Genomic DNA, 26,123 nt, shown 5'->3' with positions numbered 1-26,123 from the left:
TCCATCCATCCATCAATAAATTTTACTTTGTAATTTAACACTTTGAAATTGGGTCTCCTGTCTCTTTAAAATCTCCTGCTTTTTCTGAAACTCCGCCTTCAGGAAGTCATCACAACAAAGCTTCTCTATTAACCCTTTAGCAACATTTTTACCAGTGTTTCACTGAGAAGTAGCTCATATAATAAATTGGCTAATGAGCAGTTCCACCTGGTGTTTGCTAATTGCTTCTGGCTAGTCTGAAGGAGCTGAGAGTAAAAGTTGTAGGGGAGGTCTGTTCTGTGAGGTGGAAACTGCAGCTCAGAGGAGGAGCTAGGTCCATCCAGGTTTTGCGCAGATTAATGGTTGCCATGGGAGATTCAAGGATTTCTCAGTCATGTAAGAATCTAAGCAACACTGTAGCTGTGTTTTTGATGAGCGAGTAACATTATGAGATGTTGTAAAGCTAAAATAGTCAATTTTACATAATACTGCCCCTCTAAAGGTGATGGCTGTGGGCAGGAAGGATCTCCTATAGTAGTCTGTATTACAACAAAGAAACCTCCGACTGAAGCAACTCTGCTTTTCTACAACTGTCTTTGTATAATATATATTCTATATATTGTATTCGTACAGCTTCACGTTTTCCACATTGTGTCCTATTAAAAAGAGAACCTCATATATTATTGGTATTTCATAATCTCCTTTAGACGTGAAAACGGGGCTACAGGTTATGACTGTCAGAAGGCCGTGGCCATGCTGCTCCTTAAGGGTTTTTAATACCAGGCAATACAGTGATGTTCCACAGTGCTCAGACAAAATCCCCCACCAGCTTGGATTGTTTAAAGCGCATCGCGTTACATGTCAGCTCAGCACTATGTGGCGCTGCCTTCAGTCAAATGCACCCATCGATGAGCTCTTGAACAAACAGAACTCTCCAGAAGGTTCTGTGAAACTTAACTATCTGTTAAGTCGGCTTGTATCTCCAGTGACCTTTAAGTGAAAACTATGCAACTTTGGAAAAACAGATGCAGAAACAAAACTTTTGAGGCGCCCAAAACACAGTCCACCACAGCGCCAACGTGACAAACACTGGATCATTGAAAGTTCTCTCCATGTTAATATTACCGTCTGTCTTTAACAAGTCTCATTAAAAGTCTGAATTTTGTGTTTGTTGGATGCAAATGTTAATAAAGCTAACAGCTTTTTAGAGTGTATGCTTGTATTTTTTTTGGTTGTTTTTAATAATTTAGCTAAGACACTTCATGTCAGCTGTAATGTTACAGAAATACTTCCTTAGATTAACAAACATGGCACCAAAAGTAAGGAATTTGGTGTGTGGTAAAATTTCTTTTAAGTGAAATTTAATATATAGCATTTTTATAACAACTGAAGGAAACAGTGACTTGATTGTGCTATAATAGCAGCATGTGCCTGGAAAATACACAATACTGCCACTTTAACAAGCTAACATGATCTGTCAATGTTCATTTAGCCTAATTGTGTTAAGTATGGAACAAAAGGCAAGGAAGTTTAGGTCCTGTATTTTTGTTGCTAGTTGTCACCTTTTGACATTTTTAGTTTTCTATATCAAACTGTAGTGATGTTCATCAGGGATTGAAGGAAGCTGAGAGTAAAGCATGGAGGGAGACTCTTCACTGGTCGACCTTGTAATTTCTGAGCAGCCCTCGTTCTTTCAGTAGCTCATTCTCCCACACTATCGGATGTCTTTGAACAGAGCATGTATGAGATTGTCAAGTATGCCGCATTAATGTTTAACTGCGAGTTACAGAGCTGATAAAAGTCGTTTACAACAACATTATCAAGAGCGCTCCAAAGAATTTCTGATAAGCCGAGTGTTTAAAGCTAGTTTAGAGGTTTCAAGAAGTCGTTTTCTCCAATGCTCTTAAAGTGAACTAATCTGGTATCTCTACTTAATTTCAAGACACTGGCATGGACAGATTGAAGGAGATGGTGTGTTTTTTTGTTTTTTGTTTTTCTTTAAGATGAGCCTTCCTAATGAATCTCGTCAATAAATTAAGGCATGATTAACAAGCAATTGCCCAGAGGATTGAACAGAGCTGAGGAGAGTCCAGCTGAAGCGGAGATTATCGTTCCTATTAAGGAGAATCACTTTAAGGGGTTGATTACTTTGCTTGTGTGTGTGTGTGTGTGTGTGTGTGTGTTTTAAAGAGTTTAAATTTGTGTTTACCTTACAGCTATTGATGTCTTCTTATCTGCTATCACTCTGTGCTGTTTGGGCTTCAGGATGCAGATTGAAAGGCTGAGATCACAAACGTGTCGCTTTTGTTTGGGAATAATTATTTCTGTTTTGGAATCGGTAATAAACGGATCAAAACACCGCTTTTTAAAGGTTTTTTTTTTTGTTGGCTCTAGTGGCCTTTATTTGAAAGTAGTTTGACTGGAAAGAGGGTAATGAGAGAGGGGGAAGACACATGGCAAATGTTGCCAGGCCAGGAATTGAACCTGCAACCACCGGCATGAGGACTAAGGCCTCAATACATGGGGTTGGGCTTTGCCCCTGCGCCACCACAGCACCCAAAAAGCTGCTTATTTTTTTTATTTAACTAGTATAAACATGGCATCATAGATTTATTTATTTTCTTTTTTGTGCATCTGGGTATTCTTTTCACTCCTGGGTTGAATTTTTTTTTCCTTTTTTTTTTCTCCTTGCTACGCTGGACAGATCGAGTCAATAAACAATCTCAGAGGCATTATTTTTCAGTAGATTTCAAAGCTCTGGCTGGGCCGCTCATTTCAGGGAAGGTTTGGCTGCACGCTGGTAGCTGTTATTGTGTTGGAACATGAGTCATTACCTCGCTTAAAGGTCTTCGGCACTTTGATGGCGTTCTTTAGAAGACTTTGCCTGCACTTACTGCTTGTCCGCCCAACATACACGCAAAACAAAAAAAACACCTTCACACTCTGATGTTGTCATCAGATTTGTTGGAAACAGCTGATGGAGTCAATTACCGTTTTATAACCATTAAACTTCTCACAATGCAGACTTCAGTCTTTTGTTTCTCTTCAAATGTCAAGATTATTTTCGCCTCCAGAGGTCCGTGACAAAGTTTATAGTTCAGATTTTGTTTTCGTACTGAAATTTCACCATAAAAACTGTTTTTACTTGATGATGATCATGGAGCTGCTCACCTTACTTCTGAGGCTTGACCCGTCCTCAGAGAAAGCTCATTTGACTCGCTTCTATCTGGAATTGCAATTTTTTATTTTTTATTTTTTAGTCCTGATGTCTCATGACAGCAGGCGACGGCTGTAATTAGGAGCAGTAAGTTATTGTATCATTGTTGGTTCAATGACAGATTTAATCGACATATTGAGAAATATGATTATATGCTGTTTTTAGGAAAGCAGCTGTACTACTTCCATTTTATTTTTGAAGCAGTAGTTGTAAGACTTTGACTCTACGCAGTGGTAGATGTATTATGTTAAAGGTGCAATAATTTTTTTTCTTTTTAATTTAAACTTTTGCTTGTGATTTACACAATAACGTACAAGATGGCATGCTGAAACTTTGTCATAACAGGCCTGTCATGACAACATTTTGTTGAATGATAAACTGTCCCAGAATTTATTGCGATTAAATATATTGTTGTTTTGAGACCATTTTCAAGTAATATAATTGTAATGGTATCATAATACAAGAACGCAAACTCCTTTAGCCTCCTCAGCAACTATACAGTAATAGAAGGAGTATAGAAAACCCCAATATTTCTAATCTGAATGTTCCTGTAAGTTTTGAGGAGCTTTCCATCTGAATTGACGCTACTCCTTTGTAGCTGTATTTGTTTAAGAAGACTTGTTCAAAGAAAGGGGGAACCGTCTGTCGTCCGCTGTAGCTGGTATCTACTTCTGGCTTTTTTTTTTTCTGGGTATTCCTCTTTGCATCTCAACCCCCCCCATTTTTTTTAAAACTTTAAATTAGTTAACCAAATTTGTTCTCCTGGATGTACTTTCCGGCTCTCATCTTGAAATTCTCTCCACACTTGTCAGTAATAGCAAACATCCACTGTGGCAGAATGTAGTTGGCAGGAAATCCCTGCCGAGACTCCACTTCTTCACTGGTTTTCCACTCTCGTGGCAACGCCACCAAACTTCCTGAAAAGATTCATGTTTCATATTACAACTAGGAAGGCCAGTTCACGTTGCTTTGCCTTATTTGCAAAACAAGTTTCTGTTGAGAACTTCCCTTTTGTCGTCCGTCACGCTTCGTGGCGGCTGGTGAGCGGCAACCATCGTTAACGGCGTCATGACGGCACTAGCTCCAAACGGCGGAGTGATTGTGTGACATTTCGTCTGTGGCCCTGTCACTTTGGAGATCAGATGCCTCTTTGTGTTTAATCCTCGATTAGACAAAAGAGCGGGGCCTAATGAGACTCTTTTTCAGAGGAGTGAGCGATCGGCTCGCTCAGCACACGATGACAGATGCGGCCCCTGGAGGCCGTCAGATTACTGGAGCGTGTTGTTGTGTTGTTGGCAAAACACAACTATTAATGACGTGCCAGAACACCGAAACTGAAAAAACATAAATGACACAAGGATGATGAAAAGATGTTTGAATGGAAACACAGTGAAAGCTGTAAAAAAACATGAATTTATACTGGCATTTATACATTTAAAATAATTTTACATTTTGTAGAGCATTTTTAACAATTTAAATGACTAAATAGGGGAAACGTCACAATATTTTTTTTCCTATGCTTCCTCTTCTTTAAGGGAACTTTATGTGGTAAGTAATGAGAGACCAGATTAGATTAGGGATGTTAGGCTCAAATTAAAACATGTAGATATAATTGGTGAAATTTTATTCGGGTCAATTTCAGATTTTATCTAAAGAGCTTGGATTTTTTTTTACTTTTTTTCTTTTTTACAGCTCTCTTACTGCCGCTGTGACTGTGGTGTCAGCAGCAGAGATTTTACCCCATCACTCTTTGAAAGAGCGGCGTTAACAGAGCTGCACGTATCAGTCCCCTGTGCATATTTCACACGGCTCATTGGCAGGATTAATTGCCAACAAGTCCCCTGTGGTCCAGGAACGCAATTACCAACTGACCCAAATCGCTCTCTTGGCCTGAAGTCACCGTCTCTGCTCTGGCAGCTTTACACCTGAGACACAGTCTCCACATAACCTCGCACAAGGCCCCCACTCCCCACCACAGTCAGGCATCACGGCTCAATTTTAGATTCCTCTGATAGGTGCAGTGTGTGCGGCGCAAGACGGAGAGACCTGACGGGTTCTTTTCTTTCAACCCATTAGGCCGTTTTTGTGTTTAAGCAAAGGTATCCGGTTACCTTGGGATTTCAAGCTCATGATTTGGGGCTCGTTTATGGGTTTTAATATCTTCTTTTCAGGAATATGCATCCTTTGAATTCTGTCTGTTGCAAATGGGGTGCACTCGTCTTGAAACGAAATGCTAGGCAGACACCAACTGCTAGATAAGTTAGTAAATTTTTAGTTTGCAGATGAGGGTGATGAGATTTAGGGTGGTTTCACACCTGATGGTACACTTTAAATTACCTTGTTGCTGAAAATGTGCTATATAAATAAAATGACCTTACCTTACTTGATTCTGGAGCAAAATTTCAACATCTGTTACATTTTCAGCTACTATGGTTCTCTTTCACACAACAAATCAAAGCTTTTGAAAAAACTGTTCCACCCCCTCGCCTGTGGTGGCGCTGCACCAAGAAGGAACCACTGGAGGAAACAACAGGAATACCTCAGAAGAAGACAAACAGAATCCTCCTTCACAAGTTGCAAACAAAAAAATAGTGGCTTCAGATTTTGAAGTGATTGTAGGATTTCTCGTTTGTCTTTGCTAAAAGGCCATGAGCCATTTCTCCTGCTGTCGCCAGACTCTTGAGTTTACCCAGAATGCCCAGCACTATAGTCTGCTTCCTGCTTTTGGAGTGGTCTTGCATCCATATATGGACTCAAACAACACCAGAGTTAACTTCAACCAAACAGAGAGGTTTGTAGGCATGAGAGTTTGATTTCACATTCACATCTCCCCAAACTTTCTAGGCAAATGAACTAGAGTTGGATTAGAGCAGCTGGTGTGATTGCACCCAGAGTCTTTTGAACAATAACAGTAAAGGGTTTCAAGATGCTGTCAGGTCTGGACTCGATCAGCACGACACCTTTAGTCTTTCTGTTGTGGTCATTCTGTTTCAAATTTGCTTCTCTATTGGTGTCATTGCCCTGTTGATGACCCAGTTTTGCCAAGGCTATGAATCTGACTTCATGTGACTCTGAAATACGTGAATATTGAGGAGTTTATGGTTTACCCAACAGTTCTGGGGGGCAAAGGGAGAGGTGGTCTCAAGGGTGGTGACTCTCTCTGCAACAAATGACATCATTTGTTCAGAACCCACTCCCTGAACCCTGAACTCACATGAGGGAAAAGCTGACTGACAAAATGGAAAAGCAAACAGAAATGTGACCGGCTGCATGTGTCAGTGACGTAGTGGTTTGGGGACAAGGAGATGGTCTTTTTTATTAATGGAAGATATAGATTTCCCACTAATCATCTAATCCAGGTGTTGCAACCGGTGGCTCTCTGGATTTTCCACAATCGCTCTTGAAATCACGTTGGCTAAAAATTGTGCAGAACCATTTAATGTTTTTAAATATAATAAAAAATGTAGGTTTTTACCAGTTTTCAGATATTTCTTTACATAGAAAAATTGGGGGAATTTCCACAACAGAATGATGCTGAAAGTACTATTAAGGTATATGTATTTTGCTTTTAGAAGAAAGGTTTTTGTCATTAAGTTGAAAACTGTGTGCTGTGCTTTAACACAATTTCCCACAAAAATCAAATGGATAGAAAAATAAATTCATTTTTTTTCTAAAGCTTTTTCTAATTTAAAATAAAAAATGTGTCAAATAATAAGTTGTGTGTTTTTTTTTTTTCAAAATAATTACTGAAATTAAATTGCAAACCAGATTTGGTGTCTCAATTCAGAGATTAGAGCGATCTGTCTGCTAAATCAGTGGAAGTTAAAAACGTTTTTGCAAAATTGTGGAAATCATTTCAAATGTTGCCGTTTGAAGGGTTTCCTTCCTTCAGCCTTCACAGAGAAAAGTAAAGCCTATTTGAACAACAACCAAACAATTAAATAAATGTTGCAGTTACATAATTGATCCTTTCCCGCCGTTCTGACGGCTCTCTCTCCGTCAGACGGTTCCGACGGTCCGCGGCCGAGTGGGAACGCTTACAGATTGACAGGTTATTTTTGGGGTTTGTGTTGTTTGTCAGAAAGAGTCATCTCAGTGTGAATCCTTCATCTCGTCTGACACCTCCCATATTGTGAAACAGTTGCTCATACTGATTAACTTCTGTTTGCTTCCAGTCCAAATAAGCAGAGACGGAGCGGCGAGGCTTAGCTGGATGGAAAGCGTTTATTCACAGTGCTGATGAGAGCACTCATGCGTGGTCTTCAGAGCATCGCTAATGCTATTACGAGTAGAGCAGAGGGGGCGGTGGGGACTTCCTCATGCTGTTGGACCGTACAAAGAGGAGCCACCGCTTCCTTGTCTGATGTAATGCATGAGAGGGGGCAAAGGCTATCATCTGGGTCTAAGTGTTTTGTCCCAGAATCTACTTTATTAGCAGATTACCTAATTGTGCGTATTGTGCTGTTCAGTCAGCGCTGACTCTTGGCCTCTGTGCTAAATCTGGATGTTTTGTGTCTGAGCTCCCCATTTACTGATTTTTAATTTTTTTAAATTATTTTCAGGTTGGTTGAGAAGAGAGGGCGACACAAACTTTGTGTATCAGGTTTGAGGTCACTTGTGTTCATTTCACATGGATCCGTCACAATGGAAACATTTCCTAATCTCCTAAATCCTGTCAGTGGGCCAACTTTCAATTGTCACACAAGCATCAAAAGAATGAAAAAAACAAACAAAAAAAAAACATAGATAAAATGTCACAGATTTGTTCTGGTGCTCAATATGGACAGCAGTTACTAGGGGTGCACCGATTGCAGTTTTCTGGCCGATTCCGATTTTGGATGGTACCAATTTAGTTTTTTGGGGGGTTTTTTTGTCTGAAATGTCGTTAAATATAGCAAGAAAGTTGTGAAGTATCTAACTGTGCACCTCCGAGTCCTTTCTTTGTCATCGGAAAGGTTTAGAGCCAGCCTCTCTGGACTTGGGACAGGTTCATAGGGGCAACTGGCAAAGAGGTGGCATAGTTTATGTAAAGAAACAAAGAACTGTGTGTGTGTGTGTGTGTGTGTGTGTGTGTGCGTGCGCGTGTGCGTGCCGTGATCAGAGTGCAGGCTTGCTGTGCGCAGTGAGCATACCGGTGCTATCAGGCAACCAAACCAGAAAGTCTGTAGGCAAACAAAACAAAGCAGAGGGGTAATGAGGCCGCAGGAAATGGCGGACCACTGCTGCATGTAAGGCAGCAACAAACTGGCTGGGCAGGTAGACGGGTCAGGTGAAACCCAGCGGAGGCTACCTTCGGTCAGGTGAGGAAAAGTCCAGAAAACCCTCTGGAAATGTTCTACTGAGAGATAAGACCTTAACCTCCTTGCGCCGGAAAATAATAAGGTTTCAAGATATTATTAGGAATCTAAGATAAAGTTTAATAGTGAGAAGATTTGATTATTTTTAAATTTAGGAATCACACGGTGTGTGACTTTTTTCTTAAACTATTCATGTTTCCTCAGGACTCCAGCCTGACCTTTTGGACTGGACGTCCTGCTGCACCTCACCCTGAATCGTTCAAAGCATTCTTGGAACTATATGACATTTACTTTATCAATAAGTCACATTTTTTCATTTTTCATGCCTAAGTAGGGATGGAGTGGTATGAAAATGTTCATAATCTGATTACTCTGCACACATTTATTATGGTCATCATTTTATATTAAAAAACTGTTGAAAATACCAGATGAGTAATCTTACATGCTATAATTACAATGGATTATTAGGGCCATACTAAGAAAAAAAAGAATAAAGTCATAAAATTATAAGAAAAGCCATAATGTATAGACTAAAGAATTATGAGAATAGTGAAAATACAGGAATAACATTATTTTGAGAATAAAGTTATGTTACAAGAATAAAGTCATAATATTATAACCATTCCAGTAAATACTGCGACTTTATTCTCATACCATTTCAACTTTATTCTCGTACAACTTATCATATAATTGCTTTATTCTCTTAATTTTATGACTTTATTCTTGTAATTTTAATCTATTTCTTAAATGTTCTTAGCATGGTCATAGTACTCCATCGTACTTCAATAATGTACAGAGTGGATAGTATATTTAAATTATATTTTATTCACACATTGATACGTCCATATAACACATCTGTTTTAGAACTAAGGGTGCCCAAAATGTGGCGTGCGGGACATTTGAGGCCCTCTGATTGCTTTTAGGTCGAGCTCTCACTGATGCAAAGCCCTTATGAAAAAGATGCAGACAAATAATGTTTCCTTGTTACATTTTACATTTTTAAATTGTTACATACTTTATTGTCACAAAGTATTTGTCTTCGACTAGCTGTTTTTTTTTTTTTTTTTTTTTTCTTTAATTACCTGTTCACAAAATGACATTAAAACACATGTGACATAATCAGCCTTCAGATACGGCCTTGGAAGGATGCAGACCTGCATTTGGACACGCCCACGGTGTGTGATGGATGAAACTCTGTTCTTGAAAACAACAACAAGGAAAAATGGCTTTTCGGTTTTGAAACAAACATTGCTGAAACCTTATCTTGTCCTGCGGAAGTGGACACTTGCTTATACCTCTGCTGTTTACTGCCGAGGCCGGTCAGACGCAAGATATGTGTTGAGTCGCAGCCGGTATAGTCGAGTAGGGTTTTAGACAGCTATTTAACTTTTTTAAATGCCTCTTATCAAGTGGTTTGTACTTTTCAGCTCATTAGTTGCTTCATTTTAGCATAAATCTGTCCAAATAAAACCGTTTGAATTCACTCAGCTGTGTTGCGTTGCTTTTCTCCCGGGGCAGCTCTCCTGAATGAACAGGCGGTCAGGAAAACAGTCAGTGAGTCTTTTCTAATAATCCCACTGACGGCGTTCCCTGTTGCCCTGAGGCAGATTCCTGTTAGCCCCGCTGGCTCTGGATGGGGCCCACGCTGAGTAAGAAACCATTTGGTTGTCAAATTTTTGTCTGAATTATTGGAGTTTACACATAGGATCAGGTATAAAGTAAAGCTAAGTAAAAAGGTGAAGGCTTTACCAAGGATGTGTGAGCGGTGCTGAATGATGAGCATGTTTGTGTCGGCTGTTGTTTAGCTAAAACAATAACTCGGGAGCTTGCAGCAGACATAATGTAGGCTGAAACAGCAGAGCAATCCGGATGGCAATGTGACGGCAAAGTTTTTCTAATTCTCTTTCAATCCCAGCCATCATGACCTGATGAATAAAGACCTTTTCAGAACTGAAATTGCATTTCTTTGACAGATCGTGGTTCTTTAGAATTGCTGTAATGGTCTAATATTCTTGGATGATCAGTTGTGTTTGATAGCGAATTACTTTATCTGAACATTTAATGGCTTTGATAATTCCAGCATTTAGCTCTTTGTCTTGTTGCCTTGGCCTACGAGACTAAAAAGACTATCAGAGGTTATCATAATGGGGCTGGCATTGAAGGAAATGGCCTCATTTTATTTAACTATGGAAAAAAAAATATAAGTAAGGCAGAACATTTTCAAGGATGTCCAGGTTAGATTGTAAAGCCACGGCAAGTTTTCCAATTGGTGATGAAAGTGACTTTGGAATGCTTAAATTAATACAACTTTACTGTTTTTTCTTCTTCTGGTGGTTTAATAATTTAGTAGCACATACATAGTGATGCTCAGCAATGTCAACCATCAGATCACAGCTTTACGTTACTCCTCAGGTTGACCAACATTAAATATGCTTTTGCATGTTTCACTGAATGTATATTAAGGTCTCAAAACCGGAGTAAAACCCTGGAATACCCTTTGCATTCTGGGTATTCCAGATTAGAATGGGTCCGGTCGATGCGATATTAGGAAAATCATGGCTAAGAAGATCCAGGACATGGCAAACTGTTTTTGACTGATGTGTGGTTTAGTATTATAGCTTTTAAATCAGACAATAATTATCATATTGGAATGATCCACTGCGTCCAACTGCACTCGAACAATATTCTGTCACTTCTTGAACTTTATTTTTTTGCCGTTTTTGAAGCTGTAACCTTCTAAACCCCTGACATAAATCGATATCCGTGACCGACCCCTGCCTCAAATAGTCGGGACAAAAACAGACAGATGTGAAAAACAGAAGAGTGGAGCTGGAATAGATGATATATTTCTGATCAAAATGATGTTGATAATATGGGTGGATCCTGCCTTGTTTAAGTTATCTAAAGCTTACCCAGATATATTAAATATAATGTTTGCCCTTTGTTAGACATATCAGTAACTTAACTCCCTCTCTTATTCAAACTGGTATTGTAGTCCAACTGGTTTGTCCCCATTCCCACCTTGATCTGATATGACTACATCCTGGTTTGTTTTTGTTTTAAATGTGTCGGTATTATTATTTTTTTTCCAAGGTTCTGCCAGAGGACAGACGTTCTCTGGGCTGCCTGCTCTGCAGAAACAGAGACTGGACATGTTGTTTTATTAAAATGTACTTTAAATATTGTTTATTTTTAGATCAAATTTGCTATTTAATTTTATCTTGATAAATATTTATTTGCTTATGTTGCCTGCTTTTTATTTTGGTGTTCCTATAGTATTTGTAATATCGGTTCATCCAAAAACATTCCCCGATCTGATTAAAAAAAAAACCCCTCAGCCGTCAGCTAGTCATTCGCTAATGTGCAGCAATCTTTTCCGCTCCAAACCAAACCTTTATTCATCTCACTTCTTTAAGAGTTGCTGAGCAGAAAACCGGTGTGGAACTTTGTGAGCTGGATCCCGTCCAGGCAGAACATGAGCACCTGTCAGTGTGGGAATCTCAAGGTTAATTAAAACATTAGCACTCACTCAATCTGCTCCAGGTAAATGAAGGTCTGCATAATTATTTCTTAAAGATCTCCGGTTAGTAGTTGTTGTCTCAGACTAATCTACAAGGACAGATGGCTCAATCTGCTCAGCGTACATGTAAAGTCCAGGAGGTCATAGACGTGAGTATTTCACTGCTCTGCCCTATCAGCAGACACTAGGTAAGAACAGCGAGAGCCAAAGTTTGTATAGCAGCACTCCAAAAACCTCCATTTTTATTGAGTTTCTTGGTATGATGCAGGTTGGCAGGACTTTCGGAGCGGATGATATAAATAGAATCTGCATAAGAAACTGCAGTGTTTTTGTGACTGATATGGGAGGTGGTCCTTGTAATAAAAGTTTCTCCAAAGCGTTGAATGTGTTCCTTAGGCCGTCCGCTGCTCGGCCCCCATAGAATGAGACCTACATAAAAATAACTGCTGCATGAGAATTTGTATATTTCTCTGTTTTCACTATAATTAGGAAACAACAATTCCTCATTAAACCTGAATATTTAAGAAGGTAAAAGAATATCCACCATATGTCGACCATAGTCACTGAAATACTGGGCAACTGTTAGGGTGCAGAATTATTATGCATCTATATATACAGTGTATNCATTTATGCATCAGAGCACCTCTCCCTGACCTTTTAAATTAAACAAACAAAAAGGTCATAATTTCCTGAACAGAAGGGGGGGAATCAGATTTTGAAGTAAATTTTATTGGTGTTGCACATTTCAGCAACAACGCAGATCAAAGTGCTTTACATCATGAGAAACGGCATGCAGTCACAAATTATGAAGCTAGGAATAAACATTACATTTTGTCAAATGCCATCAAAATCAGTAAGTAATTACACATGAAATATGTTCATCAATATTCCATTTATTCCTGATAAAAGATGACCCTAAACAGGTGGGGTTTTAAAGGAACTCAGTGTTTCAGCCGTCTTTCAGTTTTCTGGACGTTTGTTCCAGATTTGTGGTGCATAGAAGCTGAATGCTGCTTCTCCATGTTTGGTTCTGGTTCTGGAGATGCAGAGCAGAACCAGAACCAGAAGACCTGAGAGGCTGACCTATGAAGCCTTTGCAGTAATCAGTGTGATTAGAGATAAACATGAGTTTCTCTAGATCTTCAGGTTGTAGATGACCGACTTTATCACAACTGTTAAGCTTCTTTGGACCCTACAGATCAGTAATAAGTACACTGTGTGCACAATTATTTGGCAAGTCTCATTTATCAGAATCACCAACCACGGTGCTCTCAATTAATCCAAAAAAATGTTAACAAACCTCAAACACTAATGTTCCAGAAAGTAAAGTTTTGGCTTTCTTAGCGCGTGCACGATTATTGGGCAACTATTATTATGCAGAGTTATTACGCAACTAAATGAAAAACACCCATTTTCATTTATTATTTTCATCTGTTTAAGCTTTCCAGTAAAACATTTCTGACGTGGAAAAAGAATGAGTCGGTGGCCGATGCTGCACAGCACAGAGAGGCGGTTCTGTTTCCCTTCACTGGAAATCTGCTGCACAAGAACTTCCCAGCAGTTCTCAGTTGGGTTCGAGTCAGACGAGGAAGGGGCTCATGTTCCTATTTAAAGGGTTTAATGGCTAGCCACGCAACTTTGATGCATGTGATGGAGCATTGTCCTGCAGACACACATCACCTGCTATGATTAAATCCATTAAGCATTCACGTTTATCCGGCTTGAAGCTAGAAAACGTGCCTCAAAATGGTGATGTGGTCAAACTTACTCACTTAATTATTGTGCACTCAGTGTAGAAGTAATATTTGTGTGCCTGTGCCAGGTTCAGGCTGCTGCTGAATCTGAATACTGCCCCTCTGTGCCTGACTGCATGCTTGCAGACGAGCAGTATGTGAGAAATAGAGAGCATAGAACTTCCAGAACTCTGCTTCGCAAAATTAAGACGGGGGTGAAAAAAAAAAAAAGAAAACAAGTAAACTTAAGGAAACGAGACCTAGTTGTCGGCTGCGCGTCCTCAAAATATTGTTTTCAACTTGGGCGGAGAGTATAACAATCCAGAAGTGGCGCCCACCAGTAATTATGATGCGAGTACAAAGAATCCTTTTCTTTTTTTTTCCCCTTTCCAAAGGGAGAAGGGATGTGTAGGTGTATTAATTCCCGTTCCTTCCTGCTTCCTCGACTTGGAAGTTCAGATTTAGAAAAAAAAAAAAAAAATAGCCCACCCTCCCCCTTGAAAGAAAAAAAGGAAGAAAAGGCCCAAAAAACAAGAGCTGTCAGGTTGAGTGATGCCAATCGTGCGTAGCATCTGTGTTCCCACTGCTGCTCCCTGTAGTATATGCCACACTGTGGCAATGTGGGAAATTGACACTGTCAATTTATCAGAACAAAAGCTTTCCTCAGCAAGAGGAATGCACATCTTAGGGCCCTGGAGACAAAAAAAAAATCCTTCTCCACCCCACCCACCCTTACCTGCATCTAAACAGAATGTAGGACATTCACAACACCAGAAATAGCAATTTCACTCACAATTATCATTTTTGAATTTATCCCCTGCAGTCAAAACTTGGTGTTTCACTTCAGGAGGCAGAGCTGCACTTTAATGTTAACTTTCTTTAAGTAAACAACTGAAGCGGAGACGGATTCAAACGGCTGCTTCAACCCGACACCGAGCCACATTATTGATCTAGATAGGTTTTTTTTTTTTCCTTTTTGGATTTGTATTTTTTTTTTTTAACTGTGTCTTTCTATTGTCCTTCTTTCCAGGTGACTTATCCTGTGATCCTGACCATCGTTAGTGTTGGTATTTAGGTAAGTTTTTCTAAATACTTTTACGGTCTCTTTGTCAAGCCAAGTCCACATGTAGTTGGATATATGAGAAAAAGGAGCATGTCGTTATGCACAAAACACTGTTTTTATCACTAAAAATGGTTATTAATAAAAACTCCCACCAAAGTAGAGATTTTAGAAAAGTTTGTATTTGTGTGTACCTGGGAAAACAGAGATTTAAGTCCCTTGGATTACAGTCTTGGACAAATAATGCACCAATATAGCCACATACTTGTCAAAACATGATTCACAATCAACGTTCTTGAGTTTTACTAAGTTTATATTTTAAAAATAGCTCAACCTACACATTTGTCCACACAAGTAAACCTCCTGGTATCATGTTTAATTCCTAACAGGAAGTCATAGTTGATTTGAAGCATTCTGATTGGCTGACAGGTTTTGGCTTTGCGCTACACTGCCCCCTATGGCTCTGGCATGCTAAAAACAACGTTCAGGACAGATTTGTATTTAAACAAATCCGCACTGGATCTGCTTCAGGAAAACGTTCCTGAAGCAGTGTGTGCAATAATATTTTTCTTAACAGTGTCATAGGAAAAAAAAAATGTTTTTATAAAGACCCTACTATACCTGTACAAGGCCTTAGTTTACTATTAAACATCTACCACCTCCTTTGACACCCAAAAAAACATTTAAATAATTCAGCTTAGTTATTGCAGTGTTGTCTTTCCTTTCATCAGGGTTACACAGAGAAACCAAATGATGAAAAGAAAAAGAAAATAACCTTTATAGTGTTTTTAGACTTTGGTGAGCGGTACAAACGTGTCATTTATGCATGGAGAGAAATTTAGACAGTTATAATTGAGCCTCAAAAATTGAACAGGATGTATTAAAAATAGGTAAAACAAATTTAAGATGAACATTTTTTACAATCGTGTTAAGAAATTTGGATCCTAATTAAATCTTAAGAAAAAAGATTTCCAAGATAAGATTTTTAAGTGTTAAACACTAAGTATATATGAAGATTTTACATTATGATAGTTCTGGCCTGTCATTGCTTTTCTGTCTGAAAAAGTGGCAAAAAAAAAGCAACAAGTTGTCCTAAGTGATCCCATGATGCCGTCTTGATTTAGTTGGGAAAAACGGCGTCTCTCCGGTTATAGTTTAATGTTTTTTCCAAGTTCAACGGTTCTGCAGTTCTTCAGCCTCCTTGTTAAGCTAATCTAAAACCTTCTTCATTTTGTTTCTCGGGATGCTTTGAACAGATTGTTGTTACACATGAGTTAATTTAGTTGCAAATTGTCCTTTTCCAAAGGCGCTCCGAGATGTTTTTCCAGCGCTCAGATTTGATTCTTAAATGCACAATGATGGAAAGTTGAACTAAAGAAGGAGAAACTGAATCATTTTGTTAGTTTGTTGTTGTTGGTTTTGGTTTTTATTGGAGTCAGACCCAACTGCAGTGATGTCCTGAACACAACAGTGTCCTGTGAGGAATACAGTTGTGTTGTTGAGGCTGCTTACTGCAGGAAATGACATCACAGCGCACTTATAGTTGCTCATAAATGATAATATGCTTTCAGTTTTTTCAGAATTTGACCAAGTGTATGTAAACGTGTGAATTTGAAAGAGAATGTTTCAAAAAAGTCTCGCCTAGTATCCTGGTTTCTAACAAATTGAAATACTTTTGGTAATTCTGACGAACCTAAAACAACAGATTTAACTTCAGTCAGTGAGAAAAAACGTCTTTAATTGGTGGATGTAAGCTTCTGGTTTCAGATGTACTACAGTTGGAGATTATTTTTTGAGTTAAAACTGACAAACAGAACAACGTTGGGAGCAATAAAAATTATACATCGTTTAATAATTGTTTTTTTGCTTTTTTATTAACTTCCTAGTTAGTAGGACCACAAATATTCTTTATTCATTTACTCAAAAGTTGACCTGGGTGCACCCATTTGACTTTGATCATACTGCCTCTTATTTTAGGTTTCATATTTTTATTTAATTGTAATTAGTTTGTAGAAATCAATTTTCACTTTGACATTAAACGGATTTGCTACATTTTGTTAAGTTTGATTGATTTGTAAAAGCAATTAAAAAGACAAAAAAAAAAGTCGTCGAGTGTTGTTTATTATTCTTGCTCTTTTTTTTTTTGTTCCAACCAGCCACCGTTTTTTTTTTTGGTTTTAACGTTCCTTTTTTAAGGTTTTTTTTTTTGCCAATTCGTTTTGCTTTTTTTCTTTTTTTTTTTTTTTTTTTAAATGGGACATTAAGGAAACACGTGATGATACATATTACTAAATAAAAAGCTCTTGGGAAGCTTTAAGGTGGCTGTGTCTAACAAAGCTTGTGCTGTAGTTGGATGTCAACATGTTATATATTTTAGATAAAAACAGATGGTGAGGTGCTCCCAGGAGGGACGGAGCACTCCTGCAATGAATGTGAAAATGTTGAACAGGTGGTCAAAGAAGCCTTAGTCACTTCTGCAGCTCTTAATTGCTGATGCTGATTTGTGACCTTTCACGTCACGCAGCACAGACTGGGAGAAGCTGGCACGTCTTTGCCAGAAAACATCATGTTATAGGTTTTCTAAACACGGCCACCGGTGAAACTCTGGTTTGATCGTGTAACACAGACTCTTTTTATACTTATTCATAAGTAAGCCGATGCTTAATTGATTGGCTGTTGAGCAGTTAAGTGTTTCTTAAATACTCTGTCCATTATGGCTGCATTCCAGAAACATTGACGCTTCTAATCATATATCAAGATAAAATATTTCTTCTCTCCATCTGCTCATAAGTACATTATGAGATGCTTTGAATGCTCTTTATGTTCCATATTAATGTGTTCTTCAAAAGAGTCCATTATTACCCTCAGATTATGTGCTTTAATATCACCATAGAAACAGTGTTTGCATTTGACAGAAAGTTTTTGTATGTCAGGGGGAATATTACATAGTGAAAGAGTAAAGTGAGGCTGTCGGGGTCCTTCATGTCCTGCTGCTGCTTCTTAAACCAGCCGTTTCCAAGCTGAGAGCCAGTTAGCTTCAGCTTTAGTGACAAAAACAAAAATCGATCCATCAAGATAACCTTATTTGTGTGACTCATAAGACTTTGTGTCTGATAAGTGAAATGAGCTGATGACGGTTCAGAAGGTACACCAAGGTTTGTGAGCTAAAAAGTGTCTCACTATTCCTTTGGTGTAAAGTTCTTAAAGCGACACCAGAGAAAGTCCTAGAGTGCTCAGTTTTCTCTATGAAGCAGAGAAACAAAGCCCCTCCCTCACTTGTTGCCATGCACTTCTCAGTATGTTGAAATAAGGCCATTACAATGTTTCTCTCGAAGATGAGAAAGACAAAATCAGGTGTTAGGAAATGTCTTTGGTTGAAAAAAACAGACAATGATGATGTGGAAACTAAAAGAACATCACTCATCACTCTTAAAACAGTACACTTGGCTAGCTAACAGCGGCATGTTTGTAAAGCAACTGATTGCAGGCTATATACCACAGCCGATAGCCTGTGGTATAAAGCCTATCGTCAAAGATTTTGACAAGCTAATATTAGCTTGTGACGAGTAGAATGATTCAAATGTAGTGTTTATTCTGTTTGTCTTAAGATGTGGGTAAAAAATAAAATGCCAATTTATATATATTGGCATTTTATAAGGATCAGATAATCCTTGAATTTTGAAAATTGGGCCTCTGTCTCTTTAAAAACTCCTGCTCTTTTTGAAATGCAGAGTTTAAGCTTTTAACGAGGTTTTTTTCCCCCAGCGTTTCACTGAGAAGTACCTTTTATAATGAGCTCAGCAGATGTGGAGTTCCACCCGGTCTTTGCTAATTGCTGCTGGCTAGTCTGAAGGAGCTGGTCTGTGAGGCAGAAGCTCGGAAACTGGAGCTCAGAGGAGGAGCTTCGTCCCTGAAGGCGGGGCTAGGTCCACCCATGCATTTTGAGCTGAGCTGAGTGGTTGACACGGTAGAATAAAGGATTTATTTTTGTATCTTTCTGATGATTGAATAACATTGTAACATGATGCAAATCTCCAAAAAAAGTCAATTTTACATAATATAATCCCTTTAAATATCATGAGCTGATAAAACGGCAACGTAAGACCAATTGATGGTCTTACATATTGTAAAGATAATATGTATTGTCTTTACCAATTCAAATGGCTTTTTTTTATTCTGAAAACTAGTTTGGCAACAATTGCTAGATAAACACTTATTATTCTAAGCTCAGTTGGAAGAAAACGTTAGCTGTTCTCATTTATTCTTATCTGATACACTTGATGTTGTTCCTCTCGCTGAGGTTGCTTAAACGTCTCCAGCCTGTCATGCAACCGAAGTGGACCAGCGCAGACCCGCCTCCACGAGCGGGCCACAGTGGTGCTAACATAACTTACCAGGGATGCTTCATGGTTCCTCACTGTGTTTGTTTGGATTACTGGCTCGCAGTTCATCTGTTCGGGCCAGATCCTTGAAGCACTCATCAAATTGGCGGATGACGAGCGAGGCTGGCTGCCAGCTGAATTTTAAGAACTGTTTAGCTTCACAGTGGAGTTGCAAATGCTTAACTCTTTGTTGGGTTTGACTGTTGCTGTAGCCAAGGGGATCCTTAACTCATCTGACTGCGAGAGTTTATTTACACGGATAAATCCTCCCAGTATTTGCTGGACTGCAGCAGGGAAAAAAAAAAAATCTATTCCATCTTTCACAGAAGCACAGTTTTTGGTCTCCAAATCTGTTTAAATGGTCAGGCATTTGACTGATACATAAAATCTGTCTTGGGCTGGTTTTTATTTGCTCCTTCTCTCACAATCTTATCACATATTTTCATTTTTGTGTGTTTCGCAGCGTGTCATCTTTTGTTCTTCATGTCTATCTATTAAGCTTCCTCAGAAACAGTAGATTTAGTGTCTCTTCTTTTATATTTATAAAGATTCTGCTGAAACCCTACATTCCAAACATCCAGTGAGAGAACGTTCACTTTCATATCCAACAAAATGACCCAAAAATGCCAACTGAATTAGAAGTTGTTGCCAGTTCCAAACATGAGAAGCTGGAGTATGGATGGTCCACAGCTGAGCCGAGATCCTCACAAGGAAGCCAAGGAGCAGAAAACAAGTAAATAAGATGTGTTTAAGATGGAAAGATTAGATTAAAACAAGCCCACAGTGATTAACGGAGTTGACATAGATACCCTGGGTGGATTTTTTATTTATTTATTTATTTTTTTCAACAGACCAGCTGCTTTTTTTTTTTCCCTAATACTAGCTGCTTATGCCACCGCTGGCTAAAACAAATACCATCAGGGTTTTGAAATAATAGGCAGTGAGATTTTCACGTTTCTGTAGAAGGATTCTGCTTCACTGCACTTTCTCTCCACCTGGGTTGAAATCTAGGCTGAAGACATTTTTCAACAGTGGACTAGCCGGTGTGCTTCTGATCACCAATACAAAATCCAAGAGCGCTTAAAGTCTCAAACTTGCCTGCCAGACATCGCCTTGCACCTAGCAGAATTAAAAAACAGGTCAGCAGGTCTTGAAGTAGCAACACAACGTTGGACCATTGTCCTTCCAGCACCATGTTTGATTGTCGGTAAGATGTTTTTTTTTTTTACAGAATGCTCTAGTATCACTAGATTAAAATTCATCTTCTGAAAAGGTCCACTGTTGTCCACAGAATACAGAAGCCCCCCGCCTATAACATTTTACTACTTACCTAATGACTCATAGTTATTGCCAGAAAATACACCTACAGTATTTGAAGATTCTGTCATAGAGCAAATCTAAAATATTTGAAAGAAAATGCTGCTTGGGGAGCTGAAATACCTCAGAACAATGCTACTTGACAGGCTAGCAAATTCAGGAGCAGCGTTCATTCTCATTGGCGCTAATTGGCTTTACCCCTAATAGGGGAGATAAGAAAGACTGCGATAGTGCCAATATGCTGATGAATATTGAGGTATATTTGGTGTTTGGACTATTAAAACAAGGATTTCTAATCGTTTCATGGATTTTAGCTATTTGCACGTGATTGTGGTTCATAACATCGTGAAAACTCGTCGCCCCTTGTATTTACCAACATACTGGGTGGAAATAAGATGCGATGCTGGTAGCCTGCACTACCTAAACCTAATCCCTCCTTCTGTTATCTTGTCTTAGCTAAGCAGATAAAATATAGTCTAAATCAAGCCAGTTCCAAACATGAGAAGCTGGAGTATGGATGGTCCACAGCTGAGCCGAGATCCTCACAAGGAAACCAAGAAGCAGAAAACAAGTAAATAAGATGTGTTTAAGATGGAAAGATTAGATTAAAACAAGCCCACAGTGATTAACGGAGTTGACATGGATACCCTGGGTGGATTTTTTTTTTTTTTTCCCAACAGACCAATGAGCTGGTTTGGATTACTTCTAAGCAGCTGAGACAAATAAACAGCAGAAGCTGTCAGTCAATTAAGCATAAAGCCTCCTTAAAAACAACTAGTTTAACTTTTGCCTTTCAAATAATCTGCTTTGGGTGTCACTGTGGGTCAGAGTGCTGCAGAGTGAGCAGTGGGGAAGATTAAGTAAGAGTCCAAACAAGTAGGAATGAGTACTGAGGCCCAAAGCCTTTAAATCAAGCCCCCAGCTCACGCTGTACAGATGCTTCTGGCCAAGCTGGATTTCAGCGCCTTGTTTTTCTGCAAGAGAATCAAAAACATCTGATTTCTTTCAGCGCTGATCCACCGGAGCTCAAAAGGGTCCAGTTTGTTAATTTATAGTCTGCATTTATTTACCCTTAACATTGTTCTGGAACTTTTAACTATAAACACATTTGTTATGTAACATTTGAAGTGATCCATGAACCTGAGTCCATGAGCTGCAGTGCTACAGTGTTGTGGCTCAGAATGACTGTGACATTATGCGTTTGTCCCACTAATGATGCTTCAGTGTTTACAGCTCAGAACCATTAGAAAACATGCTGGTGTGGTATCATTATGAAAGCCCAAGCATCCGGGTTCTGGATTGGGGATTTGTTGAACGTTATTAGCTCGAACTTTAATAGTAGGAAGTAGCCTCCTTTTACCTGCTTTGAAGACAGAAATATTCTCAGAATATAGAATACTGATGTATGTTTTCATTACCATCATTTTCAGACTATAAGCCACTACTTTTAGCACTGCGATGTGGCTAATGCACAGCATTTCATCATTAAGTTTTGAAAGGTTGGACTGCACAAGCTTGGGAGTGAATTTGCTTCGAGACGAAGGTGATGTTGAGATGGACAATAAGCAAGAGACTGAGGAAGTATGTATGAAGGCTGTTCAATTCCATGAAGATGTTCAATGATCACCTTTTTTAAGCAGCTATATTACAGGCAGTATTTGGAAAAAAACATTGATGTACATATCTGTTTAAAAATGATAAAACCCTTTAAAAGTTAAGATTAAAAGGGCGCCCGTTTCAGTGTCCAGGTTGTATCCTGTTACAACGTGGACACCTGCAGCTTATAGACAAGTGTGGCCTCTATACATCTACACTTTTTTAAATTTAATTTCAAAGTTAGTGGTTGCGGCTTATATTCGTTCACGTGCGCTCGAGAGTCCGGAAGTTACAGTAGATATGGTCCGGTTGCTGTTATCAAGGTAGGCCAAGATTTTAAAGTTTTGGTTCCAAATATTTTTCACTGTAATGTTTGTGCTGTAATAGTCCTTTTCCCTGAATGACCAGAGTTTTCTTTGGCTGTATGGAATTTCTTGGGTTAAGGGAAGCAATTAGCCTTGTAAAAACCAAGCACTTGTTATACAGAGGATCTGGACCATTGACAAACAATCGCTTGCTGGAGGCAAGTTCCCAGTTCTCTTTGCCTCAAAGACGGGATAAAAAAAAAAAATAAAAAAAAAATATATATATATAATATGAAAAGTCAAAACAAAGGTTTTGTTTTGATTTTTGTAAAGATTTAATGTAAAGATGTGTTTTAACAAAAAGGAAAGTCTAGGTTGAATTAGTGGCAGTATGGGTATTTGCCACTCAGTGTATCGCAGAGGCAGCCCGAGGGAATACACTGCCTCACAAAGTTCTCTGTAGCGCCGGGCTAAAGGTCAACATCTAAATAGCTTGTGTCCAGGATGTGTGGGGTTTGCAGAAATGCTAACTACCCCTTTCCTGACCCTAGAACTGTACAAGTCCTGAGGGAAGGTCAGTCCTTGTAATCCTCTCTTTTAGTCATGATTTAGATAAAAATGATAGTTCTCACAAGGTCATTATAGTTGAATCTTAAGGTTGTGCTGCCATGGTAAATACTCATTTTTGTCCCTGTCATTTCTACAAAACAGTTTTCCTAATGTACTTTCACACCAAATAGGAATTAGTTGTCATCTTTTGTAAATACACCCTCTCTCCCCCCCACAAGAGTTGAGACACTTTACAGTAAGTTCAGCCGCTGCTTGTTTTTTTTATAGAGTATGAGGAAACTCTGGCCTTGCGTGGCATGAGGAAGTCTTTGGCCACAAACCCCTTCATTGATATGTATCTGCAGCCGACGCGGTACAGTCTAGCACTGCCTGATATAACGAGGGAGAAGGAAATGGCACTGCGGCTGCCAACCCACTGTGCAAGTGAAGCAATACCTTCAAGTCTTGACAAAGGGGCAAAATGCTGCGGCTTTTTTTTTTTTTTTCTGTCTACATCTTTCACTGGGCCAAGCCCCCATTATGTTCGCACAATTGCGACGCGAAATCTCCGTCTGCTGCAATTGCTTAAACGGCAGCTCAAGCATTTGATAGGAGCTCGGATGAATTTGTCTGGACTCATTCATCTGTGCCACGCTAAGGAGATTCCTGTGCAAAGTCATCTGTATTCAGTAAACAAAGTGTTATTGATGAGTTGATTCTATGTGGCTTTGGCAGTGAGGGACCCGGTGCGAGAGGATTATGTCCTTCAGCCGAAACCCAATATAAGTTTGAATAAGGGGATAGATTTGCGCTGCTTATTGTGGTGAGAGAGGATAAGCCGTGTTCAACATTTCGACAGCAGCTCAATACGCGTGTAATATGTAAAGGTTTGAAAATCTCAGACTTGTCTTGGTGGAAAGTATGTCTCAGAAAGTTAAATCCACAAGTTTTACGGGAACGCTGAGCGTTTTCACGTTGTTTTCTGAGAACTGAGACTCGGTGCATGTTGATAACTCGTGGAGTGATGTAACAGACTCCCTGAGGTTTCATCTAGAGAACGACCCCAACAGTTTACTAAGGGAGAAAGGTGTAACTACTGCACCATATGGCAGAGGCTGGGAAGAATCCAGAAATCTGTTAATCCACCATCAGTACAGTATAGGGATTATACCCTCTGCTACTTTCCTCTGTTTTTACATCTCGCTTTGCAGTTTGTTTTAAACCTGTTGTTATTCAGCGGGGAGAGATTTTCCACGGTGCTGTTATTTACAGCTACTCCGAAATACGTGATAAGTCAGCTTGTTGATACCAACCGTCTAAGGAACAGATGGTTGAACGTCCTGTTTTCTTATTTTATGGTAAAGGACGGCAAGAAGCTTTATATTTATTCTGGTAAAAAGAGAAATAATGGCGTCTTTAGTTTAAATTAAGATGGTTTCTGTCAACTTAAGTCACTGAAAAATAAATGGTTTTCCCTTCAACTCTGACCAAGATGGAAAAACCTGAAAACTTTTTGTTTTTCCTTTTTATTAAATACACAAAAATCAAGAATTTTCACAATTTTGGTCTAAAAATGATTCAACCAACTGCACACATTTATACTAATACTATAGTGATGCATATATTTTGAGGCTGCAAGGACGACTACCCGCATGACGGTCCAGTATTCATAGATTCACCTGCTGTGTGGAGCTAAGTTATTCGCAGAAAGGTCACCTATTTGTGGTTTTCTTCATCTATTTAAATAGGCACAATTCTACTTGACACACAATTGGCTGGTGTTTGTGAAGCAACCAATCAGTGATTGTCATACATTTTGCTTGGTGATGAATCGAAAAGAGCAGAAATAATTAAGACTGTGTATGTTCACGGCTATGGTAGTGCCAAGATTGTTTCCACTTTGTATTATGTTAAGTTATGTTTGGTGCTTGAACTATTAAAGTAGACAGTCATGTGCTCCCTAACCTCTCATATACCATGGTTCCACTGTACCTCGATCAAAGAACCTAAAATACATTTTTCCCCTTTGTTGTTTTATTCCTTTAAATCAGAATTTGAACAAAACCGGAATAAGGTGGTGACAGCTCAAAGAAAACCAAAATTAATATCGGTCAGGAAAAGGGCAACTGTTTGGAAAGTTAGCCTGCTGCATTATGTGGTTACTTAGCTTCTGATTTTATGAACTTCTCAAACTTTCTGCAGCCCTGCATTAAACTTTCCAAGTCCAGGTTTCCTATCAGAGTACTTTCTTTCTCTCTCACTGCTTCTGGAATAAAATGTATTTTCATGAATCTCAGAGAGTAACATCAAGAACTTGCTTTAGTTACTGGTAAATTGCAGAATAACAAACCATGACTTCAGGTTAAATGCATTACTTTATTCAAACGTATATCAGCTGTCAAAATGTGACTTTTATTCTTGAAGGCGAACTGCAAAGAGTGAATAAACTGTAATATTAGAAGGTGATCTTGTTTTCATTTGTCTGTGTTGTTATGCAACGCTCAATGAGAACTGAAAGAACCACCTGGGTGTTTTTCCTTTTCGCTAAAACTCTTCAAGGATGATGGCTTGAACATCACAGAACGTTTTCCAGTAAGTTAGACATCTTGAAATTGTTAGTTTCAGTAAATAGTTGTATGAAAGCACTTTTCAAGTTTATTTGCTTAAAGAGAACAAGCTTTTTGAGCTTAATTTTAATTCAGCAACACGTAATATAAGCTACAACTTCAATTAAATTGACTTAACTGTATTCAGCATTTATATTAAACTAAAAATTATTAGTTCAGGGAATTTTTAAAAAGTTGTCCCAACTTATTTAATCAAGGTTTTGTGTTATTACATCAAGTTTACTTGACATAAAATTTAACAATTGATATTAAATTGACATTTAAAGATGTGCAGTTTGCTTTGCTGACAGATTTTGTCACGTTAAATTTTTCAAATCGTCTTAACAGCATTTAATTTTTTATCAGACAAAGATAATCTGAACACAAATTATTTACTTTATTAAGAAAACTAAGTTATCCAGATCAAGGAGGCACTCAGGTAAAAGTTATCCACTGCTAATTGTGTATAAACGGTTGCTACCATTGGGATTAGAGAATTTGGGAAACTATGGCATGACATTCCTGCCAACAACCCCTGAGGAGCGTATTAAACGATCACATC

General features: G+C 38.8%; 1 protein-coding gene across 1 annotated transcript in view; it reads left to right on the top strand.

The window, feature by feature from the left end:
* The window catches only part of lpp (LIM domain containing preferred translocation partner in lipoma), a 199,289-nt gene that overhangs the window by 18,128 nt on the left and 155,038 nt on the right, over window positions 1-26,123 (top strand). Inside the window, exon 3 of the mRNA XM_007571364.2 lies at window positions 14,777-14,821. The gene's annotated coding sequence lies outside the window, so the exon portion shown is untranslated. The remainder of the gene's footprint in view (window positions 1-14,776; window positions 14,822-26,123) is intronic.

Source organism: Poecilia formosa, unplaced genomic scaffold (genome assembly GCF_000485575.1).
Source record: "Poecilia formosa unplaced genomic scaffold, Poecilia_formosa-5.1.2 Scaffold279, whole genome shotgun sequence".
Taxonomy (NCBI): domain Eukaryota; kingdom Metazoa; phylum Chordata; class Actinopteri; order Cyprinodontiformes; family Poeciliidae; genus Poecilia; species Poecilia formosa.
Note: the sequence above shows the minus strand (reverse complement) of the source record. Positions and strands in the feature narration are given on the sequence as shown.